Source organism: Mus pahari, chromosome 4 (genome assembly GCF_900095145.1).
Source record: "Mus pahari chromosome 4, PAHARI_EIJ_v1.1, whole genome shotgun sequence".
NCBI lineage: Eukaryota > Metazoa > Chordata > Mammalia > Rodentia > Muridae > Mus > Mus pahari.
In genome coordinates, this window is record NC_034593.1 from 103,256,043 (window position 1) to 103,261,879 (window position 5,837).

Genomic DNA, 5,837 nt, shown 5'->3' on the forward strand with positions numbered 1-5,837 from the left:
ATATCATTTGAGCTGTAAACAAATGGAATGATTAAAAAAAAATCAAAAAACTGTCTGTCCCTTAGTTTATATAGAAGATATCATGATGCTGATTTACAAATCTCTGTAGGACTTAAAGCATTAAAGCTTTACTGAACACTTTGAGGGGGTGGTCCTTGCATACAATTTCATTTGTTATTTCCTTGTACTCACCCATAAGGACCTGCTCTCATTAGGAAAATTCATGTCCCCATTCTTTCCTACCCTCTTGTAAAGTGTGTACCCCCAGTCCTTTCTACCATTTAGCCCCAAGAATGCCATACACGCCAATACTGTGCCTTTATTCTGTGCTCCTTTGTAACTAGTGTAATATTAAATATCTATAATACTGTCATTTAAAATAAACATAGAAACAAATCATGCTGCAGACCACGGAGTAATAAATAACATCTACGGATCTTCAAAGCTCTTTTTAGATAGTATTAATACTTGTATGTGGCAAATGTTTTCTTGGAAGAAAAAAATATCCATGTGTTCTCAGGGTTTGTGATTAATTATTACCTAGCTAGTAATATTATCACTTTTGAATCTTCTCTTTAAAATCAGCAAGCACCTGTTAACTTTTTCTTGAATGAGTGGAAAAAAAGATGTGGACAATGTGGTTGAAGAAAACTGCTCATGCATTCTCAATTATCCTCTCTGAAGAATAGGTGCATGTTTAGTCAGACTTTTAGGAATTATAAAACATTGAAAAGATTTATGTCCCAGGTCACATCATTTCTATTCCACCAGAAGCAGATTAATACACTAATGGTCACATATTACACTGTTCAGAAAAATAACATTGAAAATCATCCTGGAAAGGAAGATTTTAAGCTTCATATTAATTTAAATAGTTTGTCAGAATTAGTGATTTCATCTCAAAAGGTTAAAGATTCTATATGTATTTATGTTAACTTGATACATGATGTTAATTGATACATGTAAACACAGTTTATTACTCTTACCTAAGTTTGTCTTATAATTGGATCGTTATTAAATGTGCAATTCTGTACTAAATTGCAGGAGTAAGTTACCTAATCTACATGAAACCAAGATTCAAGATTACTTGCTTTCATTTTTTTTTTATTTAATTTTAGAGAAAGGAAAAAACGTGTCAGGGTAACACAGAATGTTAGAGACTCAAGCCCTGACCAGGAGCAGACAGAATGTTCATGCCCAGATGAAGACACTGCAGAAACCCCAAGCTTTTATAAAACATAAAAACAGAAGAGTCTAAATATAAAACTGAACTGAAGTCAGAATGGAAGGAGAGATTGTAACATATTCAGGGGTGATCAATAAAATATCTATTACATTATATTATTTAAAGTGTAAAGTAACATTCTGTCACTTAGCAAAAATGTCAAGATGCTTTTGCCCCTTGGATAATAAAAGACAATATATGATGTACAACTAAGATTTCTCTAAACTACAATGTATAAGCCATTGCTTAATATATGTAGCCACTTTTTATTAAAAATAGAGTTTTGAAATGCAATATATTCTGCTTTCTGTTTCTCTTCTCCTAATTCCTCTCGATACTTTTCACTTCCCCACCCACCCAAATAGAAACTCTATCTTTCTCTCATTAAGATACAGACAAGAATCTGCAGAATAATAATACATTTAAAAAGACGAAATGAATACAAGCAAACCATAACAGGACAAAATAAATAGAAGAAAAAGAGCCAAAGCTAAAAGTTAAAGAATCGCATATAGAAGCATGAAGCATACACACACACACACACACACATACACACACACACACACACACACACACACACACTCGCACACACAGAAAGAGAGGGACAGAGATAAAGACAGAGACAGAGACAGAGAGAGAGACAGGGAGGCAGAGACAGAGAGACAGAGAGACAGACAGAGGTAGACAGAGACAGACAGAGACAGAGAGACAGAGAGAAACACAGAAATCCTATAAAACATAAAATTGGAAACCATAATATATATTCAAATACCTGCAAGAGAGAAAAAAGGCCCAGAAAAAAACCATTATGAGACAAATAATCTTCAAATATATTATTTGGCCATCTAATATATTAATAGGACATGCACTTGCAGGTGATTTGTGTATTCATTGAGACCTATTGGTGAAAGCTATGTTTTCATTTGTGAGCAGTTATCAATTGGAGGTAGCTTCTGGGATAGAGATGGAACTTTGTGTCCACTTCCCCTCTTAGTGTTAATAGTCCAAACCTGTGCAAGACCCATTCATGATGCCTAAGTCTCTGTGAATTAATGTGTGCTTTGGTCCTGATGTGTTTAGAAGAGCTTGTTTCTTTGCTGTCTTTCAATCTTTCTGGCTCTTACAATTTTTTCTGTATATTCTTCTGCAGATGATTTTTTGGAAGAATCTCATTTAGAGCTGAGTGGTTCCAGTTCTCTCATGCTCTACACGTTGTCCAGCTGTGTCTCTCTGTATTTTCTCTCATCTACTGCAAAAGAATGCTTCTCTGATTATGTCTGAGCAAGACCCTGATCTATGAGTATAGCAGAATGTCATCAGGTAAATTTGATTTCTATATTCCTTAATACAACAGAAGTGTTTTGTTTTCCCCTAGGTCCCTGTCCCATCTAATCTCAGTTCTTTGCCGTCATACTAGTGTTGGTATATCTTCTATCTCATGGAATATGTCTTAAATACACACTCTATCAACAGATCCTTGTCATCAGTTTTTGAAAAGCAACCAACATCCTTGGCAATAACCTGGGTTACTTAGGGATCCATGCCAAGGTTCCCCACTGGCCAACAACTTAATTTGATGTAACCCATTCCCAGTAATGAGATATTCATGTGGAGACCAGAGATGTCCAGTTGGGTCTATGTCTCCCCCATTATTTGCCAATCTGATTTAGATCATCTTATATATGTATATATTTTATGAAACGTTTACTTACATCTTTTTACATTACATTTCTATACTTTCCTCCAAATTTCCCTTAATTTTAACACATCCCCTCCTTTTCTTCATTCTTCCATCCCCCTCCTGACTTGATCTTGCAATTCCCGCCCCTATCCACTAAAATCTATTTTATTTCCTTTTTTAAAAAAACATGAGTTGGGCAGTGGTGGTGCACACCTTTGATCCCAGCACTCGCGAGGCAGAGGCAGTCAGATTTCTGAGCTGGAGGCCAGCCTGGTCTACAAAGTGAGTTCCAGGACAGCCAGGGCTACACAGAGAAATCCTGTCTCGAAAAAAAAAAATCAAAAAAAATAAAAAATAAAAAAACCATGATCTATCTAATCTTCTTAGTCCTTTTCTCTTACCTAACCTCTGTGATTCTACAGTCTACAATTGTTTATTATTGACTTAACAGCTAATAAGAAAATACCTATTTTAAAAGACATTTAGTACGTCTAAAGTGCAACCTTGGTTGATAAATGTTATCTTCCATAAGTCATTATGATAGCAAATTTAGGTCAATAAATTTTAATCAATCTGTTTTATGTTATATTTTACATTATTATTGCTATCATTACTGTTAATATCATCATTATTACCACCACCATCATCATTACTGCTGTTACTATTATTTAGTAAATCTAGTCCTCCCAGATCTAGCCCACAGAGACTCTGGCTAAGTACTGAGGTATGCTGTATCATTAAAGGACGATCTGAAACATTGGACCTAGACGGTACAAAAAAAAAAAAAAAAAAAAAGTGAAGACATCTACTTAGAAGAGATAGCAGCTACACTTTCTGCTGGAATAGAATCAAAACTATACCCCTACCAATTTAGACATTCAAAGTTCAAAATCCTGGAAAAATGAGTGTGGTATGGTGCAGTATATCATGTACCTTCTGTAGACCTAGCATGAGAAGGACTACTAGGCAGAAGCACGTTCCTTAATCCAGTTATGTTTGCCAGTGAAGTATTTACATGGGAATGATTCCTGGTTTGCCAATGCTCATGTTTTCTATTATACGTTAACCTAGAAAAATAAGTAGAAAGATATTTTTAAAGGCTACTGTAATAATTCAGTTATCAATTGTTGAGGACTAAATTGACATATAGAGAACAGGCAATCTAGCTTAAAACTCAAAAAAAAAAAAAACCTTAAAATATGGAATGATTTTTATTTACTCTGAGGTAAAAAAAAATCATAGCCAAGAAAGTCAATTTGTAGGAGCCCGTAAAAATAAATTTGAATCGTTATAAAATATGAACTGTAATGGGGAATTGAATTTTTATACATTCTAAGAATCTAGAAGTTAGAAGAAATTAACAGAATAGAAGGTGTTATGCATCCAAAGTAATTTCAAGGTTAATTTTAAATCTTTCATGTTACAACATTATTGGCCCATACTTTAGGTTAAGAAAGAAATTAACAAAATAGTATGAATTTAAGTATAAAAAGTTAGATTAAAATTACTATGTGATTTCTGAGATACAATGGGCAGAATTTTGAGAGAGATAGGAAGTTTTATGCTTTATAGTTTAAAAATATTTAGAGAATGCCGTGGCAGCCATCTTCCAGTAACTCGCCAACATGATGAACACAGAGGGAAAGTGGCTAGGCACCCGGTACATGTTCTCCAGGCCTTTTAGGAAACATGGCGTTGTTCCTTTGGCCACATAAATGAGAATCTACAAGAAGGGTGATATTGTAGACATCAAGGGAATGGGCACTGTTCAAAAAGGAATGCCCCATAAGTGCTACCATGGCAAAACCGGAAGAGTCTACAATGTCACCCAGCATGCCGTGGGCATCATTGTGAACAAGCAAGTTAAGGACAAAATTCTGGCCAAGAGGATCAATGTGCGGATTGAGCACATCAAGCACTCGAAGAGCAGAGATAGCTTCCTGAAGCGGGTGAAGGAGAACGATCAGAAGAAGAAGGAAGCCAAAGAGAAGGGCACTTGGGTTCAGCTGAAGCGCCAGCCTGCGCCACCCAGAGAAGCACACTTTGTGAGGACTAACGGAAAAGAGTCAGAGCTGCTGGAGCCCATTCCCTATGAATTCATGGCCTAGTGTACAAAAAGAAATAAAGGACCCAGACTGCAGTGTTTTCCTTAAAAAAAAATATTTAGAAAAAAACTTTATGAATCTAATAATCTATAATAAATGTACATTGAATTGTATTGGATGGTGCAGAAACAGATTAGAATGATGCTACAAGAGGGTTTCTCACTGTGAATACACACACACACACACACACACACACACACACACTCACACACATTTTAAAACCATAGTTTAATAATCCCTAGAGGTTCATATGGAGGCTTTAAGTTCTCAAGTTCCTTAAAAGGGTTGTGATGCTTAAAAGAAGAATATTTTATTTTGACAACTTCTCATTTGCATATTAGACAACCATACATGAGTGGGAGGATTTAAAGGGGAAAAAATAGCAGGCAACTGTAGTATCTCAGAGCTGTCCAGAATAAAGATGTTAAAAGGTCCATAAAAAGAAAAAGTGAACTATATTGCCTTGATGTACTGACTTTCATTTTGAAAGATCACACAGAGTTTTTTTTTTTTTTTTTTTTTTTTTTTTTGTTTGTTTTGTTTTGTTTTTTTACAGATTTAACAACCTGACATACAAAGATCACTTCAACCTCTGCTGAAATACAATCAGCCTAGGGGTGAAACTCACCTGTTATTAAACTGCCTCTGGCAGCACTACAAAATACTTTAGTACAGAAGATAAAAGAGAAGGTCATACCTCATTAAAACTTCCAGGAGAAGTTACCACAGGGCTAGTGAATCTTGAGAAAGAATTGGCTCCAACCAAACTGAACCTGCAGTATTTAATGAAAGAGATGATATGGGAGAAAAAGGGAGAAATCATTGC

General features: G+C 35.3%; 1 pseudogene; it reads left to right on the forward strand.

Moving 5' to 3' along the window:
- Nucleotides 1–4,531: 4,531 nt before the first annotated feature.
- Nucleotides 4,532–5,014, forward strand: LOC110320708 (annotated as a pseudogene).
- The last annotated feature ends 823 nt before the right edge of the window (nucleotides 5,015–5,837 follow it).